The sequence below is a fragment of the Lepisosteus platostomus genome, chromosome 4 (assembly GCF_059453375.1).
Source record: "Lepisosteus platostomus isolate fLepPlt1 chromosome 4, fLepPlt1.hap1, whole genome shotgun sequence".
NCBI classification, from domain to species: Eukaryota; Metazoa; Chordata; class Actinopteri; order Semionotiformes; family Lepisosteidae; genus Lepisosteus; species Lepisosteus platostomus.
Window position 1 is genome coordinate 60412054 of NC_142614.1, and position 16482 is coordinate 60428535.

The 16482-nt window shown below is 35.7% G+C and overlaps 1 long non-coding RNA gene across 2 annotated transcripts; it reads left to right on the forward strand.

Annotated features, from left to right (window-relative positions):
- Positions 1-2335: 2335 nt before the first annotated feature.
- Positions 2336-13127, forward strand: LOC148673535 (uncharacterized). 2 transcript variants are annotated; one of them, XR_015936050.1, is made up of 4 exons: positions 2336-2468; positions 6034-6167; positions 11642-11722; positions 12740-13127. It is a non-coding gene; the product is annotated as an uncharacterized LOC148673535 (long non-coding RNA). The 2 variants fall into 2 exon arrangements; XR_015936049.1 differs by lacking the exon at positions 11642-11722.
- Positions 13128-16482: the final 3355 nt, after the last annotated feature.

Sequence of the window (16482 nt, forward strand, 5' to 3'; positions counted from 1 at the left end):
AAACTATCATGCTGAAAATGTTGAAATCCTACATTCTGTGATTACTAGAATCTTGCTATGGTCCAGACCTTTTCTTTCTGAGACTTGATTTTCAGACCAGGCAACCTCAGAGGCCTCTGATATCAGAAGTTTGAACCAATAGCAGGGTTCTCCTGGGATACTGGGGGAGGAGACATTGGGTTGGTACCACTGGGGAGCCAAGAGCATTGTAGAAACTTCAATGGAAGTCAGGAATAAAAAGAAAAGAAGTATAGCAGTACCCAAGGTCCTTTCTCTAATTAACAGTATTTGCATATATTTATAGAATCTAATTAGTATTTTTCAATAGTTTGTTTTCCCTTAATATGAATATTTCCTTTTCATTATCATGTTTCATACACAAGAATTATTTTAAAGGATCAAAATTTGTTTTGTTGTCCCTCAGATCCTGGTCTATACGTGGATACTGTATCTTCACAGCTGCATTATGAATATTGATAGACTGGAGCAAAAAATTGCCAAAATTATGCACTGGAGTTCTTTGCTTATATAAATTTGTTTTTATAAAAAACTAATTGCATCAGCAAGGTAAAAAAAAATCAGAAGGTGAATTGGCCTCTCATTCATTCAGACTCCTGCTGTTTCTTGAACAAATATTAGAGAATGAGATTCCACATCATGTAGTTCAGTCCATATATCCACAATGGGTATATCAAGTCAGCATCTGCTTGAAAGGAAAAAAATATAAAGAAATAATATATAATATAATTTATTAAAAATATTAATGTTTCAATCTGAATTATTACAGGTAAATGGTGAAATCTGTTTTATTTACAGAGACAGTTTACTATAGTATATGCATTCAAATGTATCAGTGTCTGCCACAAATACATTTAAACATAAAATAATAATAAATAATATTAATAATAAACTTTCAATAATAAACGTTCATCAGCATTATTAATATCAATGAAACACATTAAAAACTGTTAACAATCAAATATGTTTCAATTTAGATTCATGGTAGACATAGTAATAAGAGTAGATGTTTAATATGTTTTTCTTTCTTTATAATAAACTGCCGCCATTAGGAAAAGGGATACCCCATATATTGTATATTTAAAGCATCTCTTAGTGTACAGATACCCATTTTAAATGGAGACACATGAACTGCATTAAAATTCATTTTAATGTAGCTGGTTGCAAATGCTGTGTTTTGTGTTTTTACAGTATGTGACATACTGTATACAGCACTAGTATTTCTGAAAATGAGGATAGAGTTTGAACAGGTTTTGGTGCTTTGATACGGTGCTCTACTAACTAAGAGCACTATCACTGTGATACAGATAATAACTATCACTTGTGATACAGATACAGTATACAGTATCTTTCTCCCCTTGTGTTGGACATTTTCTCTCTCAGCATTCCCTTCTTTGATTGTTACTTCACCTGCTTTGAATCCTTGTTCTTTATGGAATTGCCCTTTACAATTATTTTTACATTTAGTCCAACATTCTGCTTGATAACCTAGCCCTATTTGTACTTGTCAGATCCTAGGACTCAATTCATTATTGTTACAACCCAAAAGAAAAACACAAAAATGAGGCACTAAAGTATAATTTCAAACAGGAAAAGTACTGATAAATGAGAAGAATTCTTGTCTCCATGTAGGTCCAAAGAATATATCTTTCCTGTCATAAGAATTACAGCAAGACAGCTCCCAACACATAAGAGTGCTTTATTACAATCTCCGTGATCAAATAACTGTTGGCTGATTTATATCACTGGACCCATTTTCTTTCCGAAAAGAAAGGGAATACTGCGTGAAAGATTTCTAATCCAATGCTTAGCTATTATTTCTGAAGGCTCTCATATATCCCATTTTCTGTGATAGGTAAGATATAAAGCAACAAGAATAGTGGGGGAGTAATTTTATATTAACCAAGCTACATGGCAAAAGAATACCTAAGGGAAACAAATTTACTGATCCTTAGCTGCAGTCTTGCTAACACAAATAGTGTTATCAGAATTCACACTAGAGGTTTTTTCACTTTGGTTTGTTTGGAGAGCAGTGTGAACCACAAAATTACACTGGGAAACAAATTGCAGGTAAATGTCCATCTCTCTTGTAAATGCGCATCACATAGTGATAAGGTCAGAAGAGCTCTATTTGTCCTCTCAACTTTATACAGTAAGTCTAGAACTAGAAATAGTTTTAAAATACTTAGTTTAGTTTGCCAGAAGACCAACTCCCCCTTAAGTAGAAAATCTTTTTTTCATTATTCATAACAGTAATAATTGTCCCAACTGTCTTGTCTGAAATTACTCTTTGTCATGTTATTTACCAATCTGCTTTATACCATACGGTGTCACGGGAAGCTGGAGCGTACCCGTCAAGCAACTAGCGCAAGACAGGGTACAATGTGGACACCGCTCCAGCGCAGAGCAAGTACAAGCCAATCATACTTGGGGACAATTTGGAGGCCACGGTAAAGGCCAAGTTAAATTTGACCCAGACACCAGGATAACTCTATACTCTTATCGAGAAATGCCCGAGGATCTTTAATGACCACTGAGAGTCGGAACCTCGGTTTAACGTCCATCCGAAAGATGGCGCCCACTACAGTATAGTGTCTCCACCACTATACCAGGGCATTAGGACCCACACAGACCGCAGGGTGGGCATTAACACCACTTCCAGCAGCAACCATAGTTTCCCAAGAGGTCTCCCATCCAGGTACTGACCAGGCTCACACCTGTTTAGCTTCAGTGGGTTGCCAGTTGTGAGTTGTAGGGTTATATGGCTACTGGCATGACTCTTTATCTTGCAGTGTAATATTTTCTATCTTCATTAACTATCATTGCAAAGGCCAGATTGTATAAACCCACTGAGGTATTTACCATGGACAACAAGATTAACATCCCTGCATTTTTAAGATAAGATAAGAGAAGATCACTTTATTAGCCATATTCTGTACATTTTCTTGCATTAGGAATTGTCTTTTTTTGCATACCCCAGCTTGCTTTCCAGGAGACACAGACAGGGAGAGAAGCTTGGGGTTAGAGCACAGGTTCAGCCATTGTACAGCAACCCTGGAGCAGTTGGAGTTAAGGGCCTTGCTCAGGGGCCCAACGGAGTACGATTCCTCTGCCAGCCATGGAATTTGAACCAGCAACCTTCCAGCCACAGGCCCAGATCCTTAGCCACAGTGCCACAGCTCCGCCCAAAAAGTGCCATGTGTTCTTTAATTACCTTGATATAATATTTCATTTAATGCGGATAGCACCTTCTATAGCACAGGTTCACCAGTGGTCACCATACGAGGGCAATGGTTTGGAAATATTGGCGTAGTTGGATGAGAGCCATCTACTGTTCTTCTGACACCACATTCAGTAACAATATGGTTGCAAGTTAGTTTTCCTTGGAAGTATACCATCAGAATACTGACCCGGCCTCTCCTTGCTTAGCTTCTGAGTTCTGATCAGGCGCAGGCTTGAAAATCAGGTTGCAAGGCAGTTAAGCTTCTTCCAAGAAAAAAATAACTATAAAATATATCTTTTATATCATGTATCATGAGCAAAGCTGTTTATGTGTTATTCTTCCTAGCAATTGTATATAAATGGCCTTCACAACATTTCCTATGTTCTAATCATTAAATTATAGAACGACAACAATGAAATTGCTTTACTTTTTCTGGAAAAAATCCATAAACCAAAAATATTATTTATTGAATTAGTTTTTCTTGCTTCTTTGTGACATAGGGACTTCTTCGCAAGGATTCAAGCAAGGAATTTTCTGCTCCACTGTGCTGAAGATTACCTTGGCCACAAATCTGTAGAGAAACTCAGCTGGATTTCCTCTGGAATGGTAAGGTACAGAGTAAGTCAGATAAATGCAGTGACAAAACTAAAATGACTAGACATCTTGGAATTACTGTTGATTAATTACTGTACATATTTATCTTTAGATTTAGCACTTCCAGAACAATAAAGCATGATTTCTATTAACACACAGAATTGGTTTTAAAAAGGGAGCAGTTTGGCTATTCCTGCCGCCTCACAACTTTTAGTGTTGTAGGTTTCTTTCTGGCTTCAGTCTTAAGTCTCTGTGGAGTTTGCATGTTTTCCTCCTGTTCTCATGGGTTTTTCCAGGTCCTATAGTTTACTCCAGTCACCCAAAGACAAGCTATTTACAGTAGCTTTGACGGGGTACCCAGACCTTCAGCTTTTTTCACGGCCTTCTGTCCTTGTGGAAGGCTAGATTCAGCGCTCAACATGATAAAAAAAGGGAATGGTTTAGTCATTTGTGTTGGATGTTGGTGCATTTTATTTTGCATTAAAATGATTACTGCAGTTTTATATCTCATGGTAATACAAAAGCATCATAACACAAGATGGATACAGAATGCCTTTAAGTTGACTATTAATATTTAAATACTTTATGCAAATTAAAAAGGAGTTAAAAAGAGATGTTAAGATTCAGAAAGTTCTTGCCTGTCCTTGGGATGTTGGTCCATCATTAGTTACCATACATCACAAAAAAAGACTCTAGCTTATTGTATTACATGACCAGAATATTCAAAGAATTTTTTTTTTTATATTTCCTTTCAATTGAAGGAAATGCTGGCTTGAGTAACCACTTTGGTTATATGGACTGACTGCACATTGTGGAACTGACTTCCCTAGGTCTTGTTTAAGAAATGAGCATGCTCTTGATCAAAAAGCTACAAGAAACTGAATGAGGAGCCAGATCACCTCCTGTAATTATTTTACCTTAATTTTTCTCATTTGTTTTGCAAAAAAAAAATGAAGAACTTAGATGCATAAATCTGTCATTTTTTTCTTCAGTCTGTCAACATTCATAATGCAGCTGAGGACTGCGGAGATGTGACTATGGATCTTGATATCTTCACCTCTGCATTTTGCAAGTGGTGGCTGATTTCACTGACAGTTGCTGTTTAGTGATCACTGTTTTCCTTGACAGTTCTGATACGTTTTCTGTCATCACCTGCAGGTGTTTTTAGTGGCTGATTGTTTTTATACCTGTGATTTATTTTTTCAAAAGCATGTTCCAAATGGATGATTTTAGTATGTTCAGTTTATGTACTATGGATCTGATTGAATTTTTCTATTCTTTCAGCTTCTGCAACATATTGTAAGAATGTTCAAATCTCTTTTATAAGTGCTTAATTACATAACAAAAACACCTGACCAAGAAGAGACTCCCTATCAGTCAAGTGTTTCAATACAAATCAAGATATTCAATACTATCATTTTGTGTTAACCCTAAAGGGTAGGACTGAATTATTTTATTAAAAATAAAATACTAGGTGGTAGTTATCAGATTTAAGATTAATAATTTTTTAATAAGAAATATATTTGTTTAAAAGAAGTTCAGGAGTAAGGTTAAATCCTGATCTTGCCTACTTCTGCTATCCTACCTTATGTTTATATACAGTATCTTTCCTTATGCACTCCTCCCACCACCCCATGTACACCCTGACAGCTACTCCCTGGCTCATTCCTTGCCGAAATAAGGAGGTGTATTTAGAGTTTATAGTGAAATAATTTTCTTTAGCGATTAAATCATATTCTTAGTATTACAAGTGACAAGAGAAATGGGTAAAAGACACACGAATGATTCATATTCCATTTCAGGTCACTTTGAATCTATTAATAACATGTGCTTTGGTTTTATTGAGGTTGTACCTGTTGAAACAAAATGCGCTGAGCCCCTCTTTACAATTTTATACTCAAGAATTATTTACTACCAAAATTATTTGTTCTATAAATGTACTTCTCAAACAGTAAATAAAATCAAATTATAACAATATGTATAGTACATCATAATTAAAAGTAGTCCATTATGAAGGTGTAGGAGAAATCAGGGACTCAAGAAATAATCAATAATTCATACACAATTACACAAGTAATTTCTCTGTACGCAGCTCAATATAATTAGGATTTTTGAAAGAAAAGCTTTAAGTTAACAATAGTTTCATGATTCCTTATTTAGACACTACTTTTATTTGTAATTAATGCTCAAGTTTCCAGAGAGCTTGGTCTTTATGAGCGTCTCTTGAGGCACAGATGAGCCGAGACTATGGAAGATTGAGCTTGAACTCTGCTAAGAAGATTGAAACGGTTGTCCACTGTGGGATGCCACCCTACGATATTCTGGACAGAAGGTGAGAGCTTAACCTCTTTTATAAGCGGATGATGGGAGAAATTTGATACACATATAAAATAAATTATATATAAAGGTTTGGGGCTTATAATGTAAGCTTTAGCATGCTCAACCACCAAAACCAGCAGAGGTCCACAGTACCATATGTTTCTGTTTGTGTTCCTGTGGTGATGTAATCGCTTGTGACTGCTACATGCATGTGAAAGGACAAGAGGCTGCTGGGGGAAGAAGAAAGTGCACTTTAAGAGAGAAGATGTCAGTTGGCCTCCGGTCAGCTGGAGCTGATTGGATATGACAAGTGTTGTAGCTGCTCGTGGTAATGGATGTCTCCGCTACAGTAGAGAGGAGGTGAAAAGGATTTAATTCCCAGAGAAAGAAGGAAACATGAGCCATTATTTAATTACTGTCTAATATGAAACTCCCTCAGAATCCCCTGTTGATTTATAGGCCTGTCTTATCCTTTCTTTATTAATGAACAATCTGGGCCTTTTAAATCCACTGTGGCTTACTATAGCTTCCCCAGACGGCATTATGTTACAGGGAGCATACACTATTATGCTTCTTATGAGGAAATTTGATACATATTTGGCTTTGTTCTTTAATGTATGTTTACAATTTATAATTGTAGGTGGAGCAAAAATATTTCCCAGCAAAGTAAAGTTGACTGGGTAACAAGACTTGCTTAAGGGTGTATCAATACTGTACATTCTTTGAGTTTGGTGGGATGCTCTTTTATGCTGAGGAAAGCTGAAACCTTATGGAGATATACAGTACTTTTTTGATACAATGTGTGTATCCCTTCTTTTGATTAATTCCATTCTAGCCATAAGTACGTCAGTCACAGAGCTCATGATAGGAATGTTTTTTTTAGAAATAATGCTTTTGAAGGCGCCACAGCAATTTATTTGTCAATAATTACAATATTTAATAGTTTGCAGCTTTAAGGGCAATTTTCAAAGGACGACATTTTAATTGAAAACAAGTTTTGATTATTTCTTATAAAATGTTACTGTTATTTTCCTTTTGCTGTTTTCTGCAACTATATTATTTTTGGGAGGCTTTTCATGATTGTCCATACTTCAAAACTAATCCTTTCGACTCTAGAAGAGGAAACAAATTATACACATTTTTTAACTTTAAAAAATACAGATTTATTTGAAAAAAATGATTGAATATGAGTGAATTTGACTTTTTTTCTAGAATAGGTGTAACTTGAAATCTGGATGTTGTAAAATTACGTCAACCCAAAACCCCCCCAAAAAATCAGAAAATCTTTACAGAGCCTGCCAGTTGGTCGATAGGGCATAAAATCTCATATGTAGGCAGACAGCTCTAAACCAACCCCTTTTACTTACTGTCAGACTTTAATCACATTTCACTGTGGGGAGCTCCTAAAGCTTTTTCATTTGCATTGAAATCTGTTGCCTTTCTCCCCGTCTTCTTTCCTTGAAAGAAGCTTAAATAATTCAATAAAAATGCACACATGACTAGCGATTACAGGACTGCTTGGGAATCTTGGAGCAAATGAACCATAATAGTAGGAATTAAAACTTCCCTTTAGGTCATCAAGAGGATTATGGATTTACTTTAATGTCCTATAAAATAGTAAATGTTAGTCCTCGTGGTTTGATAATTATAAATGTTAAAGATGCCCCCACTAAAAGATAGCTGAAAAAAACAACATTTTTGACATTTGTTTTGGGTAGTTATTTACAGGAGCAGAATACAAATAAGCTCCTGAATGAGCAAAAGGTTGAGTTCAAAGTCATGTGACATGATTTGTCATGTAGTTATTTTTATTCATTTCCATATTTGTTTAGTTAGCTATCAAGCTAACATTGTTGGTTTCCAAATTAAAAGATATAAATGCTGCATTTCAGAATTTGTAAGATTCAGCATGTTGGTATACTTTGTGAACCTTATTTCTGCTTATTCACAGATTTATAATATACAAATATCTCAATGATACAGCACTTCATGCTGACTTGAAACATTATCTCACTATGACATTGACACTGTTATCCTGCTATCTCTGTATTAAATATAAAAACACACCAGAATCTCTTCATATGAGATAGCTATTACTTCATTGATAATACTGAATGTTTCTTGGAGAAGTGACATATAAATGAGATCTTAGATTTCAGACATTTACATTTTAAAATGGTGTTCAATATGAAAAGATTCTGCTGTTTAGTTTAATGTGAACCAAGTCAATATGTACTACTGGCATAAGCTTAATGGTTTTAGTATAATCATTCATAATCTGTGAGACTGGAAGGGTTAAAGCAAATGATTGCATATTTGTTCAACTCTAGAAATTTAAAATTTAGACAATGATTGCCTCAGTTTTGAAAGATGAATTTGGACAACCTGTGTCGGACTTTACTCGGTCTGTTCATCAGGGGCTGCTGTTCCAAAGTGAGGCAAATAAGTGACAGAATGCTTTTTTTGCCTTACTGATTGCAGCAGTGAAGCCTGTGTGCCGCAGGCAGATATCTGAAACCCAGCACAGCCTATACTAACACCTGCAAGTTCTCAGACACATGGTTCATCTGCCACACTACATTATGTGACAGGTTTATGTGATGCAATACTGGACACCTATATTGACTTAATATTTAGACTTTACTACTGAATCATCGCAGCATAGTTAAGATGTCATTTACTTATTTGACTGGGTGTTTCGCTTATTTTTGAATACTTCAAAAAACTGAAAACTCTAAAACAATAAATAGGTGAAAAAACTGTATCCTGTTAATCATAGGTGTCTTGGGTAAATTAATACCCACTCTTCTATTTGTTGCATAAGCACAAACTCTTTTAAAATCAGATTTACCCAAAGACAGTTTAAACAAAAAATTCCTTCAGAAACATTAGTGCTACTCATCTATTGGTTTAAGGGAGCTCTACATTTGCACATATACTGAAGTTAAGATTAAAACTAAATGTGTTCATCATTTGATTTGCTTGAGTAGCATTTGGATTGTGGCTGTCAAACTTTAAAAACCTGTTGTCCCTCTGAAACACCTTTGGTCTTTCAGCAACCCTACTGCATGCTTCTTACAAAGGACAAACATCCTTTACATTGTACTTCCCCATTTTTCAGGCTTTGCACGTATACGATTACTGAATTCATCCTCAACATTTTTATATAAACTGGACAAAAATGGGAATCAAAAGGTAACTTGAATACCGGAACATATCACCTTCACTGAGAACAAAAGGTACATTAGGGAAAAGTATTCTTTTTGGTATTATCATAGGCTTTTATTATTAAATGTGAAACAAGTACTGTATGCAAGTATTTGTGTTTATGGAAAAAAATGTGTATAACCTTACCATCGCTAGAGCCATGTACAACATAATCAAACTAGTAATCAAATCCTAACACCTGCTGCACTGTAATAAAGCCAAACAAAGAGGTATTTCATTAGATGTTGCAGCTGTGAAGGATTGGCAAATGCTGTAAGTTTGGGTGTTGTTTTCTTTGTACTTAAAGGTTTTTGTTACTTTTTTAAAGAAATAAAAGGTCAAATTAGTCTCACACTCTGTCTCCCATTGACAATGTAAATCCTAATGACAAACAAAGAAGAGTCTGTAAGCTTTCAAAAGTAAGTGCAGAAATGATGTAAACCAGATAAAATTCTAATTTTACATGGAAACCAAACTTTACAGAGCATAATGACATATTCTACTATATTGAACACATACTTTGGACTTCCTGTTGTTTTTATTTGTCTGGCTGATTGTTTAGAAGTAAGGATGTTAGCATTCCATTTTAGACACCATAACAGAATTTGTCAAACACATACAGTACATTATAATATTTAAAAATGTGCAAAAGTAATGATAACAGATGGCAGACTCCTAAAAATCATTTTGGAAAAGATTACCATTTTAAAACAAAGTGCTGCATGCACATCAAGGGAATAACATGAAGATTTACACCTAAGTGTGTAAAAAAGGGAATTTCTTCAGTTGATGAGGAGATATAGCAGCAAAAAATGGTAAAGCACAATGGAGCTATTCAGGAATTGAGAATCAGATACCACATACAGGAAATGTGCAGTAAATTCAAGGAGTGAACACTAAAAATAGAGTTATAAACCTGTTCAGTTTCAGCTAAATCATTTCTGGTACACTATACAGACATCCCACGGGATGTCTTGTCTCTCAGCAATGAAGGGAAGGATACTGTATATTGATGGGAATTATATTATTCTACAGGGCTCAGCAGCGTTTCAACAGTCAAACCCAGTTGCTCCTATACAGGTTGAGCTCTATGGTTCAGATTTAGCGAGTGTGAATCCAAGCCTGGGTCATGTCCTTAGCCAATTGTTTCCCCAAGAGACAGTGCACAACGGGAAGAATTCCGTTCTGGGGTAGAATCAGGGTTAGGTGTGCAGGCTTATCTTGTAACACCCTATGAAACTGCAGTTATGCATTGGCACCTGTGAGCTTGTCAGTCCATCTTCTCCCTATGCAGAACAGGAGTCACTGCTTGGTGACCAGAGACTCACCAAATCGGATAGATATGACATGAAAACGTCAAACTTTGTAGACATCAGTTGATATCTTAAGAAAGAAATAACGTTGGAATCGTTCATTCTTGAACTCTGAATCAATGAAAATGTGTAGCGGCAGGCCATCTGCTTTTTTTTAATCTGCTGTACAAGACCCACAAAGACAAAGTTAAGGATGGTGTTGTTGATTGATGAAACTCTCACTAATAAAACTGCAACATCACAGGATTTGATGAACTATGAAATAGGCTGCAGGGGTCACTGCTGTGAAGCAAGATAGAGATTCCCTGGTGAACTACAAACCAACTCGATCCAGGAGGCACCTGGAAAACTGTTTAGTGGTGATGGTATACTTAAGGAATCCAGATCATAGTCAGATAATGACATTGCCCAGATTTGAAGCTGGTGAGGTCTGGACTCCTGTGCTCAGGTTGAGCCTTTGAGCCACTTGGGAGCCCTCCTCAGAGGAAAGCTTGAGAGAAATTATTTTATCAGTGACCCAACCTTAAGAACGAGCAGGCTTTGCAAACTGAGTATCATAATAACAATGTTTTCAAAATTGTAAATTTTATAAAAAGTTACTAGTGAAAGCACACATCACTCACTCTACATTTGCAGAATTTAGATGAGTTTAAAATTTCAAGAAATTGAATATTTAACTATACTGAATGGATAAGGTGAAACAGTAAGTATAAGAAGGCATGATTTTGTACATATACTGTAGTATCCTACCACAGCCTACTGTATACTTCGGTAATGGAAAGACAATGAAAATAGTAACTAAAGAAAAAAAAACTCCATTCCATTATATAACACTTTTTACCTCAAGAAGAAATTCTTAATTTTTGAAGTTGCATCTCATTTTTTAACAATAAACAATTCTAGTACTTTCGGCTGCAATTGATTCACCTTTATGTTTTCTCCCTACCCTTTCGGTTCCCCATTCCAGTCCTGTGTGCTTGCCATCAGATTCTACCATCTGTGGAATTGCCCCTTTTGCAATGAGAAGCTACCCCAGACTTTCTGTATTGTAAGTCACTACTGACTGTGGAACATGATAGCTTAAACAATTTTACACCATAATTCTCCACAAAGATTTGTAATAGTGGATCACGGCTGATGTAAAAAAGAGAGGGACTTATCTTAAAAGGTCATAGACAGTAAGTAATTTTGATTTGATATTTGGGACCATCATGTGCAAGTACAGTACAGTATGATCTCGTCCATCTTTTCTTTTTATCCCAGTCAACTCCGACTTCCATATCATCCGTGTATTACACTTACTCAGCTATGTGATTGAAGACGATACTTTGGCTGGATGAGATGCTTGCATTAACTAAATTCTTTGCATAATACATTTTATACATGGCATATACATTTGTGACATAAAAGATTGCAATGGCGGTTTTTGTAAATCTTGAAATTAAAGTAAAAAAGGTTCTATATAAAGTACATTGGCTCTTAACAAAGAGCCTCTTGTTACTAATTACAATTTTCAGTTTGTCTTCCTGTGTATGCCACTAGTGTATAAATATTCAAGAAAATAAATTCCAGTTTGTAGGACATTAATATAAACTGTATACCCTAACAAAACTGATTATGTAGAATTTCAGTACAGAATTGAAAAAATCCACTTTTTGCCTGTCTTATACTAACTTGCTAAAAGTGCTATATTATTGCTTGTATTGTATCCTGTAAGCCTGTAGTTTGTAATTCGTCTATGTGGTATTTTGTGACAGCAGGCTTCCTTTGTCTGATCTGTTGTAGTTTTTGATATCTAATCAACTTTATTTTATGTAGCACCTTTAAAGATAGCATCTCAAAACACTTTACAGTTGGTGTAAAAACAGTTATAAGGATAGAAATGTGCAAAGTAAGTATGCATAAAAAACAAGCTGTTAGAGGTACAGCAGAAGTTAGAAAATGGAGCAGACACAGACACCAATAACGTAAACCTTTCTGAACGGAAAAGGTTTTGAGTTTTGATTTACTGTAAATGCACTAAGAGTAGGTAACTCTCTGATATCCTTGGTCTGCAGAATTCCAGAGCTTTGGGATGTACTGTAGCAAGAGAAGGCCCTGTCATCCATGGAATGTAAGTGAACTTGAGGGGCATCTAGAAGACCAGAGTCAGACGAACGAAGGTTGTGAGACCGGGAGTAGACATAATAAGTCAGACAGGTACTGAAGTGCCAAGCCTCATAGAGCCTTATAGATGAGCATCATGGGGATGTTCAAGTCGAATCCAGCCTTCAAACCTAATGCAAAGCCAATGCAAGGACTCCAAGGACGTAGTCTGGCGATATTTCTGGGATAGTAGAATGATGTTTTTTACAAACATATGTAGAGTATCATACACAAAATACTAATTTCATCTTATGCATCTTCCTCCACCCCATCAAAGGATGAATCAAATGAAAAACTTATTTGGGCACATGGACAGGTTTTTCTTTTAAAACTGCCTCTTATTGTAATTTTTGTTTGTGGAAGAAACATTTGTCGAAGACTATGAAGCAAAGATTTGTGAATAAGTGGAAATATCTTGTTATGCCTAAAGGATATGCTTCTTCTATAGTCCTTAAATATAATAATTTGTTATTATGGAGATATTTTATGTGCAAGAAACATAACAACAACTGCTTAATCATCCGTCTTATCTTGTTTTCACAATTACTGCCGGCACGGGAAGATATTCCAATCTAGATTGCCTTATACATTTAACTAATACCAAGAACAGACCAATTACACATGACACGCACCTGCTTTCATCTTTTAATTAAAGCTCATAAGGTTACGTTTTGGCAGGAAAGATGAATTTATTAAAGGAGTAACTACCAGGGTATGTTGATTTTGATGTTACTTAAGCTCCAAAGCAATTCACTCTTTTCAGCATCAGCAACACACAAGTGCCAGAGCATTCCCAAAAAGTTAATTATGAATAGGGTGGTAGCATTACCTTTGATCTAATTCCATAACCTGATACTCCTACTATTCCTACAACTCTAGCACTTATTTTTACATGTGCCTTCACAGGAGGTGCAGTTATTTCAGTAGCTAAGTTACCTCAGTCCCAGTTTGCAATTAAATAAGCACACAACAGCATTTATAAATCTTTTTGTTAGGTTAGGGGCATGGTTCACAGTTCATCAGGATTGGGGGGTTTGTTACTAATGTGCAATTAATCTAGTAACAGTAGAAGCTGGTTGGTATCACATTTACTCTGTGTCATTCTATAAATAGTTTATTATTAACTTCTTACCTAAGTTGTTATATTGCAGAAATAGTTTATCCCATAATATTTAGCTTCTACTGCATGATCACAAGTAGTAACTCTGCATTTTACAGAATCTTGCAACTATATGAGCATACACAGTCAGTCAACTGCTGACTCAAACTGCTTAGAGCTCTGCTGTAACCTCAACTTTATATCTGTATCCTGAAAAATGTTATATGCAGGCTTTAATTGTGCTCAATCCTCATTTCTGATCTGGTATCTTTTCTTATACAAAATCTCTTTGTGTACCTTCCGGGTATTAGATCAACCTTCCTAAAATCAAATTGGTAAGAAACAAATGTAAGTAAAAAAACTGAAAAAATATTTTTCCTGCAGTGTCACAGATAGAGTACAAATATAGGTCAGGAGTATGTACATTTACACAAAGACAGACCATAGAGGTACATTAACTTCATGACTGGGATTTAAAGGAGTTAATGTCCCAAACACTTCTGCTAACAGAAGTCTCCATATTTTTGTAGATTTTTGTTTTGTATTGTTACGGTAAAATGCATCTAATAGTGCAGTACAATACAACAATTTTCATAATTATACAGTACTTTTATATTTTAATTTTACATTCAAAAGCTTGTAAACCACCATATGCATTACAAAAGATATAATTGTTTTTCTTAGCTTACCTGTAACTGAGCCACAATTGTTTATTTATACCGCAGGTTAGGAAAGGGCCTAATTTATTAATAGATTCCATTTAGAACACATTATATGGAATTTCCAACCCCATGGGCGGCAAGGGGATACAGTGGTACAGTGGCATTTCTGGCTTGTAGCACTGTGGCATTCAGTTTAATGAGTACTATCTGCATAGAGTTTGTTAGTTCTCTCCCTCTTTCCATGGATATCCTCTGGGTGCTCTGGTTTCTCTGGATAGGTGCAGTCTCCCCTTCAACCCTATATTGGATAAATTATTTAGAAAAAAGATGAATGGATGGATTTTCAACCCCAAATCTAAAGTGTTATTTTTGGGATATTTTACTTATGGATTTTTTGCTGCCATTATTGCTGACATTTAACTTCTTTCAAAATGTTAATTTTGAGTATTCACGTTTTGATTAAAGACACCGAATATCCTTTAAGCAAAGAAGTGGAAGTGGTATAATATAACCAGACACTGCCTAAATTAGTCATCCCTGAAAGTGTAACAGCCAGACAAGGAGGAAACTCATTAAACCCATTACAACTTTGAAAGAGGTACTGTACAGAGTTCTATCGGTGAGATGTGAGAAAATGGCCTTGTGTCAAAGCTGGCTTGTATGACAGAATGGTATGAAGGAAGCCATTACTAAAAAAAAAAACACTTAAAATCTCACTTGTAGTTTGTAACAAAGCATTACATGTGGCAAAAGGTTTTGTGATGAAATGAGGCAAAACAGGAACATTTTGGTCTAAAAGAAAAGTGTTACATCTGGCGCAAACCCAGTACAGTGGACCACCTAGTCAACCCATCTCTGCTGTCAGGCATGGTGGTAGCTGCGTTGTATTATGAGGCAGCTTCTGATCAGCAGAGATTGTCAAGACAAGGGTTGAAATGGTCAGAGCAAAATACAGGTAAATCTGAGAGGAAAACCTACTGTGGTCTCCTAATGAACCAAATTGACCTTGTCGATGTCCTGACTTAAAATAAATAAAAAATCTGTGGACGTATTTGAAATTTGGTGTCCATCAATGATCCCCAACCCATTATACAAATCTTGAGCAAGTTTTAAGAGAAGATGGCCGAAGGTTATGCCATACCAGTGTGCAGAATTGGTCAAGATTCATCTGAAAAGACTTGCCATAGGTGCTTCCACCTGCTATTGACTCGAGGCAATCAATACTTAGCAATCAATATATTTTAGCTTTGTATTTTATGTTGCCTTTATTGCTGATATTTAATTTATTTCATGCATATAAGTGTCAATTTTGTAATTCAATAATATGGGACATCATCGGAAGGGAATCAATGGTTTGCAATACACTGTACCTAAAAGAAAGCAGTGAAGCACTACTCACACTCAGTAAACATCCACTGAATTGTTTTGTCCAGAAATTGCTAACAAAATAAAAGACATTGTCATATTTAAAAATGCCATCTATTCTGTTATGCAAAGATGTTCAGAGACCAGAATGATCTTGTTAAGCTATTAACTGACGAGTTCTGGATTGATCATAGGTGCTTCCTGTCAGTTCATAAGTGAGTCTACTTATGGCAAACAGGTGTACCTTGAATGTGCTATAGTCTCCACATTTCCCTCAGTACATTTCCCAGGGTGTGTTTCATGGATTTGCTGAAGTGTGATTAAAATGTTCTATGACTTTTTATTATGTGAAAATATTGCATTTTTAAATACAGATTCACTTGTACAGAATGCACTTGTAACCATACATGTCACACTTTTCGCATTTCATAAGAGTTTACAAAAAAATCCGAAAGGGGCAAAAAATCTCGTATATTCCACTGGCATATCAAAAGTAATTATTCTGTCATGACCTCTCCAAATCCCATCTTCCTGCAA